This window comes from Rana temporaria, chromosome 1 (genome assembly GCF_905171775.1).
Source record: "Rana temporaria chromosome 1, aRanTem1.1, whole genome shotgun sequence".
NCBI lineage: Eukaryota > Metazoa > Chordata > Amphibia > Anura > Ranidae > Rana > Rana temporaria.
This window is the reverse complement of record NC_053489.1, coordinates 261,742,704-261,754,462: the sequence shown is the minus strand read 5'-3', so window position 1 is coordinate 261,754,462 and position 11,759 is coordinate 261,742,704.

The window sequence follows — 11,759 nt, the reverse complement described above, 5'->3', positions numbered from 1 at the left end:
GAGTGTGCTGTGCTTGTAGAGCCGGTTCTGACCAGGCTCAAACTTTTTTTTTATTGTTTTCTTTTTTCAAACAAACGGAAAAACAAACCACAGCGGAGGCCGTGAAAATGGCCATGCGGGGGGCAGAGGTTTCCTGCTCCCTGGATAAGCACTATGAGCCCTCTCAGTAAGCAGACTTTCTATTATATGCAGTGTGATACAGTGGGGATCGAAAGTTTGGCACCCCAGGTAAAAAAAAATATTAATGTGCATAACGAAGCCAAGGAAAGATGGAAAAATCTCCAAAAGGCATCAAATTACAGATTAGACATTCTTATAATATGCCAAAAAAAGTTAGATTTTATTTCCATCATTTACACTTTCAAAGTTACAGAAAACAAAAAAATGGCGTCTGCAAAAGTTTGGGCACCCTGCAGAGTTAATATCTTGTACTGCCCCCTTTGGCAAGTATCACAGTTTGAAAACGCTTTTTGAAGCCAGCCAAGAGTCTTTTAATTCTTGTTTGAGGTATCTTTGCCCATTCTTCCTTACAAAAGTCTTCCAGTTCTTTGAGATCTCTGGGCTGTCTGTCACGCACTGCTCTTTTAAGGTCTATCCATAGATTTTTAATTATGTTGAGGTCAGGAGATTGTGAAGGCCATGGCAAAACCTTCAGTTTACGCCTCTTGATGTAATCCCCCATGGATTTTGAGGTGTGTTTGGGATCATTATCCATTTGTAGAAGCCATCCTCTCTTTAACTTCAGCTTTTTCAAGGATGGCATCAAGCTACCATCCAAAATTTGCTGAAATTTTATTGAATCCATTTTTCCTTCTACTCGTGAAATGTTCCCTGTGCCACTGGCTGCAATACAACCCCAAAACATGATTGATCCACCCCCATGGTTAACAGTTGGACAGAGGTTCTTTTCATCAAATTCCGTGCCCTTTCTTCTCCAAACGTACCTTTGCTCATTCCGGCCAAAAAGTTCTATTTTAACCTCATCAGTCCACAGAACTTGTTTCCAAAATACATCAGGCTTGTCTATATGTTCATTTGCAAAGTTCAAACGCTGATTTTTGGGGTGAGGACGTAGAAGAGGTTTTCTTCTGATGATTCTTCCATAAAGACCATTAGGTAGATTCAAGTACATCTGCCTAAACTTGCGGCGGCGTAGCTTAGCTTGTTTAGGCTACGCTGCCGTAAATTAGCTAGGCTAGTAATGATTCTCAATATACTTGCCTGCTAATATACGGCGGCGTAGCCTAAAGCGGGCGGGTTTAAGGGCGCCAAATTCAAATGTGTTGGAGGGGGGCGTGTTTGATGGCAATGAGGCTTGACCTCACGTTTTTTACGTTTTTTTAACTGCGCATGCATTTCCCAGTGTGCATTGCGGCTACGTACGCCGCACGGGCCTATTGATTTCGACGTGGACGTAAACAACATAAATCCCGATTCGCGGACGACTTACGCAAACGACGTAAAAAATTTGAATCTCGCGGCGGGAACGGCGTCCATACTTTAACATTGTTATTCCACCTAATAGGTGGAATAACTTTAGGCCTGCTAATGCCTTACGGAAACGGCGTAAATCGACTGCGGCAGCCGGGCGTACGTTCGTGAATCGGCGTATCCCCTCATTTACATATGCTACGCCGACCGCAATGGAAGCGCCACCTAGCGGCCATCCAAAATATTGCAATCTAAGATAGGACGGCGCGAGCCGTCGTATCTTAGATATGTTTAAGCGTATCTCTGTTTGAGCATACGCTTAAACATAGGTCGGCGTAGATTCTGAGTTAGGTCGGCTTATCTACTGATAAGCCGGCCTAACTCTACCTGAATCTACCTACATATTTGTACAAGTTTCTCTTTATAGTGGAATAGTGTCTGCCAGATCTTTCTGGAGGGATCGTGCAGTCAAACATGGGTTTTGAATTGCTTTTCTCACAATCCTGTGAGCTGTTCTGTCTGATATTTTTCTTGGTCTTCCAGATCTTGCTTTAACTTCCACTGTTCCTGATGACTGCCATTTCTTAATTACATTCCGAACAGAGGATATTGACATCTAAAAACGCTTTGCTATCTTCTTATAGCCTTCTCCAGCTTTGTGAGCGGCAAGGATGGCTTCTACAAATGGATAATGATCCTAAACACACCTCAAAATCCACAGGGGATTACATCAATAGGTGTAAACTGAAGGTTTTGCCATGGCCTTCACAATCTCCTGACCTCAACATAATTGAAAATCTATGGATAGACCTTAAAAGAGCAGTGCGTGACAGACAGCCCAGAAATCTCAAAGAACTGGAAGACTTTTGTAAGGAAGAATGGGCAAAGATACCTCAAACTAGAATTGAAAGACTCTTGGCTGGCTACAAAAAGCGTTTACAAGCTGTGATACTTGCCAAAGGGGGCAGTACAAGATATTAACTCTGCAGGGTGCCCAAACTTTTGCAGACGCGATTTTTTTGTTTTCTGTCATTTTGAAAGTGTAAATGATGGAAATAAAATCTAACTTTTTTTGACATATTATAAGAATGTCTAATCTGTAATTTGATGCCTTTTGGAGATTTTTCAATTTTTCCATCTTTCCTTGGCTTCGTTATGCACATTAATACGAATTTTTACCTGGGGTGCCCAAACTTTCGATCCCCACTGTAAGCCGAATGGCTGCCTCGGAGGGAACGAGCGCAGCTGAAATAGACAGAGACGAGTGTACTGTGTACTCGGCTCTGCTCACAGTCAAGCCCAGTCCCGCCTTCCGCCATTGGACCGGTATTATGTCCTTCATAGGAGCCGGGCCAAGGGGCGGGACTGCAAGAGGAGCCAAGTACACAGGACATCCGGCTCTGTGTATCTCGGCGGCGCTCGTTCCCTCCTCGGCTCAATGGCAGAGCAAAAGAGGGATGGTGGGAGGTAATTCAGGGGCGATTGAATTCCACTTTATTGAATAATTAAGAAAACACTCTATTATTATTAATTTACGGTGGCAGTCTCCTTCTAAACTCCGAAACTCCGAAGATGGACACTGATCATGCTGCAATTTTGGGCAAAGCTGCAGATAGACACTGATCGTGCGACCAATGATGGGCAAGGCTGCAGATGGACACTGATAAGTCTGCATTAATGGGCATTTAAAATGTAAGTTTTGTTTCCTTAACTGCTTGCCGACCAGCGAATGATGATATACGTCGACAGCATGGCTCGGACAGGCAGAAGGAAGTACTTGTACGTCCCCTTTAAATTCGCGGCATTGTGGACGCGCGCCGCAAGCTCCGTGAGCTCAACCGCGGTTCCCGCGGACTTGATCGCCGCGGGGATACCCGCGATCATCTCACAGTAAGTAAGAACGGGGAGATGCTGATGTAAACAAGCATCTCCCCGCTCTGCCTAGTGACAATGACAGTGATCACCGCTTCCTGTAATCGGAAACGGTGATCACTGTCTTGTCACGTGTAGCCCATCCCCCCATCAGTAAGAATCACACACTACTAGGGCACACTTAACCCCTAAAGCGCCACCTAGTAGTTAACCCCTTCACTGCCAGTGTCATTTTCACAGTAATCAGAGCATTTTTATAGCACTGATCGCTGTAAAAATGACAATGGTCCCAAAAATGTGTCCAAATTTTTTTCTGATGTGTCTGTCATAATGTTGCAGTCATGATAAAAATCGCTAATCGCCGCCATTAATAGTAAAAACATAATTATTAATAAAAATGCCATAAAACTATCCCTTTTTTTGTAAACGCTATGGGCCAGATCCACGTACATTGGCGCATATATAGGCTGGCCGACTCATCTCAAAGTAAATTCGTAGGCGTAAGCCGGCGTAATTCAAAGTAGGAAGGAAGTGGGCGTGTTCCATTTAAATGAACCGTGACCCCATGCAAATTAAGGGCCGAACGAACGGCGCATGCGCCATGACGTGGACGTATGTCCCGCTCCCCTCTGCGCATGCTCACAACTCTGCCCGGCATAACCCCTGAGATACGCCCAGTGCATAAATACGCCCAGACATGCGCCTGTCAAACACAAAAGTACATTCGCTTCTTTCCCCCCCTGAAGCAAGATACTTTTGTTTGCTGTTTGTTTTAGAGCCATGTCTGCTCCAGCTACTGAGAAGGACAAAAGGAAGAAGAATTTTACGGACAAGGAGAAGGATGTTATCATCAGGGCCATGTCCAGGTATGATGTGTACCTTCATGGTGCAGAGAGTGGCAACACCACTAAGGCCAGGAAGGCTCAGATCCTGTTGCAAATTGCAACAGAGGTCAATGCCCTGGGATACGAGGTCAGGTCCTCCAAGGACATCCAGAAAAAAATCAATGACCTGCGGCGCCTGGTCCGAGGTAAGCTGGCCAAGATAAGGAGTCATGCAAGTGGCACTGGAGGGAGACCAGCCACTACTATGACGCTCACTCCTGATGAGCAGGTGGTTGCCCAGTGTCTCCACAGGCATCAAGGGCTTTGACTCCATTGAGGATGCCGTGAGGACAGGTAAGTGTGTGTTTTATCTCCTATCTGGTATGTAGCATGTGAGGGGGTGGAAGGGAACATGTGACAAGTGTGTGGCTCCACCAACATGTGAATGTTTTGTGTCATCCACAGATGTGCTGGAGGGAGCTGGGCCATCTGATGCCGGTGGCCATCCCACACCATCCCCCGAACATCATTCCGAGCCTGACCCCCTGGGAAGCCAGGAGTCATCAGTGGAGGGGAGTGGCCACACCTCTCCTCAGGAGGTGGTTGAGGAGGAGACGGTGAACATTGACACAGATGTTTGCCTCTACTTGGAGGAGTCTCCCCCTTTGGCCAGGCCCTCTCAGACCTCCACCTCCATCAGGGGAAGCCCCTCAGGGTCCTCCCCCAACAGGTCACCCCCCTCAAGGGCCTCCCTTTTAGACGGCCCCAAGCCTCTTCTGGCCACAGGAAGGCTACCAGGAAGACTAGGGGGGTGCCTGAGTTCCTCCCGGAACATCTCAAGAGAGAACAGGCCCGCCAGACCCGCCATCTGGGTGAGGTTGCCGTCCAGATGCAGCGAATGGCAGACAGCATGGCCTCCTCTGCCAACATCAATGACAGTATCCTGGATGTCAGTGCCAACTGTGCTGCTGTTGTCACCTGCCTGGGGGATCTGCAGGCCACCACAGCAGGCCTCGTGGCAGAGGTCCAGACCCTGGCAGAGGCAGTACGGGACAATACTCCTGCCATCCAGGCGGAGGGGAGGCAGTCAAGGCTGCTGCAGGCCGAGACCAATGCGGTCCTCACCCGCATCGCCCTGGCGTTGGAGGGCAGGCAGCCAGCCATGGAGAAACCAGGGGATGCTCCTCCTTCTTCTGATTTCCCCCCCACTTGAGGCTCCCACCATGCAGTTAAGGAGCCAGGTCCGTGGCACCAGGCATGGGCCACGACAGGGCAGATGAGTGCGTTTTTTTTTTTGGATACTCAGGTTATGAGTTTTTTTTGTTTGAAGACCCAGCACACGGTCAGTAGTGCAGGCTACAGTGTGACTGGTGTGTGAATGTGGGGGTGACACTGCCAGTAAGGGGTGTCACCCTGGCTCATCGGGGAGAAGTTATCCCCACGGCCGTGTGAATGTGGTATGATCGGACAGCAAAATAATTGGGGCCTTGGCGTGGCGTTGCTGCTCCCAAGTCCTGCATGGTGGACTTGGGCTAATCCAATGTGATGAGGATGTGGGGTGTGTGAGCTAGGGATCACAGTGGTGTGCATGCGTGCATTGTCCGTGTGCCATGATGAATGTGTGTGTTTAACGTGCAAAAATACGTTCCACGAGCCACCTCCTGACTGCAGAATGGGTAGCCTCGGTCAGGGGGGGACTGTCTGGTTCGGGGGTCAGGTCATCACGTATGTCAATCTCCAGGCCCTTTCTGACGGCAAAGTTGTGCAGCATGCAACATGCACCGATGATCTGGCACACAAAGTTTGGGGAATACAACAGGAATACAACAGGGTCCCCCCGGATGCCAAATGTGCGTTCCACCACTGCACGGGTACGTATGTTTGCATCATTGTATTTTATCTCTCCTCTGGTTTGGGGATTCCGGAATGAAGTCAGGAGGGGCCCAAGTACATATGCCGCGTCACCTGGAAGGGAAAAGACAGGAGGATGTTAGTCGTGCATGTGCCCCTCGTGATGTCTGCATCATGGGGTCGGACAGTCATGCCTGACTCCCATGTCACTCACCAACCAGCCAGCTGTCCCCGTACACGTTCTGTTCAAATTCTGTTGGGATGTGGCTTTGACGGTATATGTAGCTGTCATGGCTGGCCCCGGGGTGTTTGGCACGGACGTGCCATATGAGGGATTGGGCATCGGCTATCACCTATACGTTGATGGAATGCCACTGCTTCCGATTACGGTATATGTGTTCTGTGGCACGGGGGGGGGGGCTGTAGTGCCACATGTGTGCAATCAATGGCCCCGATGGTGCGTGGGAATCTTGCAATACTGTAGAAACCACGCATTGCCTTCTGCCGCAGATGCTCCTGGGTGGGTCTGATGATGTGGTGGGACATACGTCTGAGGATTGCGGGGACAACCTGGTGCACACATCTGCTCATAGAGGATTGTGCCATCCCAGCCACAACTCCACTTGTACGCGTGAACGAGCCACTGGCGAGGAAATGGAGTGTTGCCAGTACCTTGACCAGTGGCTCCACTGCATGTGAGCGATCTGTCTGGCTGGTGATGTCATCATGCAGGGTTGTGGCTAATTCCAGGATGGCATCAGAGCTGAATCTGAAGATGCGATACACCTCCGAATCCCCCATGCCAAAGACGTTTATGCGCGGTCGGTATATCCTCTCCCGTGCCCTCCTCCTACACGCCTGTGAAGCCAGTAGTATAGCTATGACCATAGATGCCCCTGGCATGTTGGCATACTGATTGTTGTCCTGCAAGTGTGGATGCTCAGCTCGTCCGTAACGGTGCTGCTGCAGCTGCTCTCCGGCTGACCTGTGCATGTCTGCTGCTGACTTACCCCTGCTTTTATGAGGGGTAACTTTAGGCCGGACGTACAACTTACGTGGGGCGTGCGTAGCCGGCGCCAGGCGCACGTACGTTCGTGGATCGCCGTATCTCCCTTATTTGCATATTTGAATTGGAAATCAATGGGAGCGCCAGATGCGTCCAGCGTATATATGCGCCCACGCTGCGCCGGCGTAGGAAAGTTACGCCAGCGCAGATACACACTTACGCCGCGCATCTCGAGATACGCCGGCGTAAATGCTTTGTGGATCTGGCCCTATAACTTTTGCGCAGACCCAAAAAAATAAACGCTTATTGAGATTTTTTTTACCAAAAATATGTAGAAGAATACGTATCGGCCTAAACTGAGGAAAAAAAATGTTTTAGATATTTTTTGGGGATATTTATTATAGCAAAAAGTAAAAAATTTAGCTTTTTTCAAAATTCTATTTTTGTTTATAGCGCAAAAAGTATAAACCACAGAGGTTATCAAATACCACCAAAAGAAAGCTCTATTTGTGGGGAAAAAAGGATGTCAATTTTGTTTGTGAGCCACGTCGCACGACCGCGCAATTGGCAATTAACCGCTTGCCGACCAGCCGCCGCAGTTTTACGGCGGCAGGTCGGCTCTGCTGGGCGAGATCACGTATATCTACATCATCACGCCGGCACGCGATCACCGCCGGGCACCGGCGATCGCTCTTTACAGAGCGAGAACCGGGAGCTGTGTGTGTAAACACACAGCTCCTGGTCCTGTCAGGGGGAGAAATGCCTGATTGTCTGTTCATACAATGTATGAACAGCGATCAGTCATTTCCCCAAGTCAGTCCACCCCCCCCCTCTTCAGTTAGAACACACCCAGGGAACATACTTAACCCCTTCCTCGCCCCCTAGTGTTAACCCCTTCCCTGCCAGTGTCATTTTTATAGTAATCAATGCATTTTTATAGCACTGATCGCTATAAAAATGCCAATGGTCCCAAAAATGTGTCAAAAGTGTCCGAAGTGTCCTCCATAATGTCGCAGTACCCATAAAAATCGCTGATCGCCGCCATTACTAGTAAAAAAAAAATATTAAAATGCCATAAAACTATCCCCTATTTTGTAAACGCTATAACTTTTGCACAAACCAATCAATAAACGCTTATTGCGATTTTTTAATGAAAAATATGTAGAAGAATACGTATCGACCTAAACTGAGGGAAAATATTTTTTTTTATATATATTTTTAGGGGATTTTTATTACAGCAAAAAGTAAAAAATATTAATTTTTTCAAAATTGTCGCTCTATTTTTGTTTATAGCGCAAAAACTAAAAACTGCAGAGGTGATCAAAAGAAAGCTCTATTTGTGGGAAAACAAGGACGCCGCACGACCGCGCAATTGTCAGTTAAAGCGGCGCAGTGCCGAATTCGCAAAAAGTGACGTTTGGGCCAGCTGCACACAATGGAGATGGAGAAACATCCCCAAATTCCTCTGACAAATGAAGCCAGGAAGCGATGAGGATTTTCTTTGGCTTCAGAATTTAAATTTCCTAAAAGCCAGAAAGTATTTGTTCAAACACGATCTGTGTTTATTCAGATGCTTTGAAGGGCACATGAAACATCAAGGATCTAATAGACCCCTTATGTCTTAATAAACAGTACCTGTCACTGCCCAAAGCTATCATAAGGGTTCTTCCCTTTGTAAAAGCAATAAGGTTATATTAACCACTTGCCGGCTAGCTGCCGTTATACGGCGGCAGGTTGGCACGGTCCCACGAACCGCCGTAGGTGTACGTTGGTCCCTTTAAGCGGGATAGCAGGCGCGTGCGCGCTGCATTGTGGGGGTGCCGATGCTCGTGACAGGCGGTCGCGGGCAAGAGAGGCAAACCAGGGACGCGTGTGTGTAAACACACAAATCCCTGTTCTGTTCTGAGGAAAGACAGATCGTGAGTGCCTAATAGCTAGGAACCACGATCTGTAATTTCCTCTAGATCAGTATTATCCCCCTACAGTTCGAAACACACTAGGGAACACAATTAACCCGTTGATCGCCCCCTAGTGTTAACCCCTTCCCTGCCATTGACATTTTTACAGTAATCAAAGCATTTTTATAGCACTGATCACTGTAGAAAAAATGCCAATGGTCGCAAAAATGTGTCAAAAGTGTCTGATGTGTCCACCATAATGTCGTAGTCCGGATTAAAATTGCAGATCCTCGCCATTACTAGTAAAAAATTCAATAATAATAAAAATGCCCTATTTTGTAGACACTATAACTTTTGCACAAACCAATCAATATACGCTTATTGCGATTTTTTGTACCAAAAATATGTAGAAGAATACAAAAATTGCTTTTTTTTTTAAATGGTGATATTTATTATAGCAAAAAAATACAAAATATTGTGTTTTTTTTCAAAATTGTCGCTCTTTTTTTGTTTACAGTGCAAAAAATTAAAAACGCAGGGATGATCAAATACCACCAAAAGAAAGCTCTATTTGTGGGAAAAAAAGGACGTAAATTTTGTATGGGTACAGCGTTGCACGACCGCGCAATTGCAAATGCGCTGCTCCGGTTCATGGCTTAATTGGCACGCCAGATGAATCCTTAATTAGGCGCATGAACCGGCGTAGCAGCGGGCGCAATGCAATTAATATGTAAAGCCGCCGCCGAACTCCCTTTAGAAGTCTATAGGAGAAATCAAAAGTATTAATTTTAAAGGTTAATATGCTTGTTCTTGTCCTAAAAAGTGTTTGGGGACCTGAGTCCTGCCCCAGGGGACATGTATCAATGTTTTTTTATTTTTTAAAACGGACGTTTTTTCGGGAGCAGTGAATTTAATAATGCCTAAAGTGCAACAATAAAAGTGAAATATTCCTTTAAATTTCGTACCTGGGGGGGGGGGTGTACAGTAAGCATGTGAAAAAACGCATGTTTCCGTGGTTAGAACTGTCCCTGCTCAAAATGACATTCTGACGGAAAAAAAGTCATTTAAAAAATCACTCGCAGCTATAATGAATTGTCGGCTTCCGTTAATTCTGAGCAAATTCATTCATAAAAAAAAAAAAAGCATGTGGTCCCCCCAAATTCAATTACCAGGCCCTTCAGGTCTGGTATGGATATTGAGGGGAACCCTGCCGTAAAAAAAAAAAAAATTACGTGGGGGTTCCCCCTAAATATCCATACCAGGCCCTTCAGGTCTAGTATGGATTTTAAGGGGAACTCCACCCCAATTTTTTTTTAAAAAATGGCGTAGAGTTCCCCCAAAAATCCACACCAGACCCCTTATCCGAGCACGTAACCTGGCCGGCCGCAGAAAAGAGGGGGGGACAGAGTGCGGCCCCCCCTCTCCTGAACCGTACCAGACCGCATGCCCTCAACATGGGGGAGTGTGTGCTTTGGGGCAGGGGGGCACTGCGCCCCCCACCCCAAAGCACTCTTGTCCCCATGTCGATGGGGACAAGGGCCTCTTCCCGACAACCCTGGCCGTTGGTTATCGGGGTATGCGGGCGGGGGGCTTATCGGAATCTGGAAGCCCCCTTTAATAAGGTGGCCCCCAGATACCGGCCCCCAACCCTATGTGAATGAGTATGGGGTAAATCGTACCACCACCCATTCACCTGGGGGAAAAATGTAAAGTTAAAAAAACACACTACACAGATTTTTAAAAAAATGTATTAGTCAGCTGGGGGGTCTTCTGCCGGGGCCCCCTCCCCCTTTAAGCTCTTTTACATTGGGGGGGGCGCCCGGTCTTCGTGGTTTTCTGCCAGGGGGGGGGGGGGGTTGGGCCACCGCCCTGGGCTTCTCCGCTGTCTTGTGCCGGGGCCCTCTCCCCTTTAAGCTCTTTTACGTTTGGGGGGGCACCCGGTCTTCATCGTTTTCTGCCAGGGGGGGGGTTGGGCCACCCCCGGGCTTCTCCGCTGTCTTTTGCCGTGGCCCCCTCCCATTTAAGCTCTTTTACATTTGGGGGGGGCACCCGGTCTTCGTCGTTTTCTGCCGGGGGTGGGCCACCCCCCCCCCTGGGCTTCTACGCTGTCTGCCAGGTTCCACCGCGGGGTCCGGTCATCTCCTCCGCTGTCTTCTCTGTTCCCTCTTCTGCTGGGCTCTGGTCTTTTCTCTTCCCTCTTCTGCCATCCGCCCGGGCTTCTGCGCTGTTTTCTCTATTCCCTCCTCTGCCTGGCTCCACCGCGGGGGCCGGGTCTTGTCCGCTGTCTTGTTCCTTCTTCTCTTCCAGCGATGTTGACACGACAAGCTCTCGCGCTGTAATGCCGTCTGAGCGTTGCGCAACGACTTATATAGGCATGGGGCATGGTCACCGGGGCATGATGGGAATGTGATGTAACAGAGGGTGGGGTCGCCGGGTGGCATCACCCGGTGACCACGCCCTATAGCTATATAAGTCATTGCGCAACGCTCAGACGACATTACAGCGGGAGAGCTCCTCGTGTCAACATCGCTGGAAGAGAAGAAGAAACAAGACAGCGGACAAGACCCGGCCCCCGCGGTGGAGCCAGGCAGAAGAGGGAACAGAGAAGACAGCACAGAAGCCTGAGCGGACGGCAGAAGAGGGAACAGAGAAGACATCGGAGGAGAAGACCGGACCCCGCAGTAAAACCTGGCAGGAGACTGCCAGGAGTAGCCCGGGCCCGGGGGCCTGGCAGAAGAGAGAAGACCGGCTCCCCCCTCTCTGCAGAAAACGGCGAAGACTGGGCCTACCCCTCCTTGTAAAAGAGCTTAAAGAAGAAAGAGGGGGGGCCCGGCAGAAGACCCCCCCAGCTGACTAATAAATTACTACAAACATCTG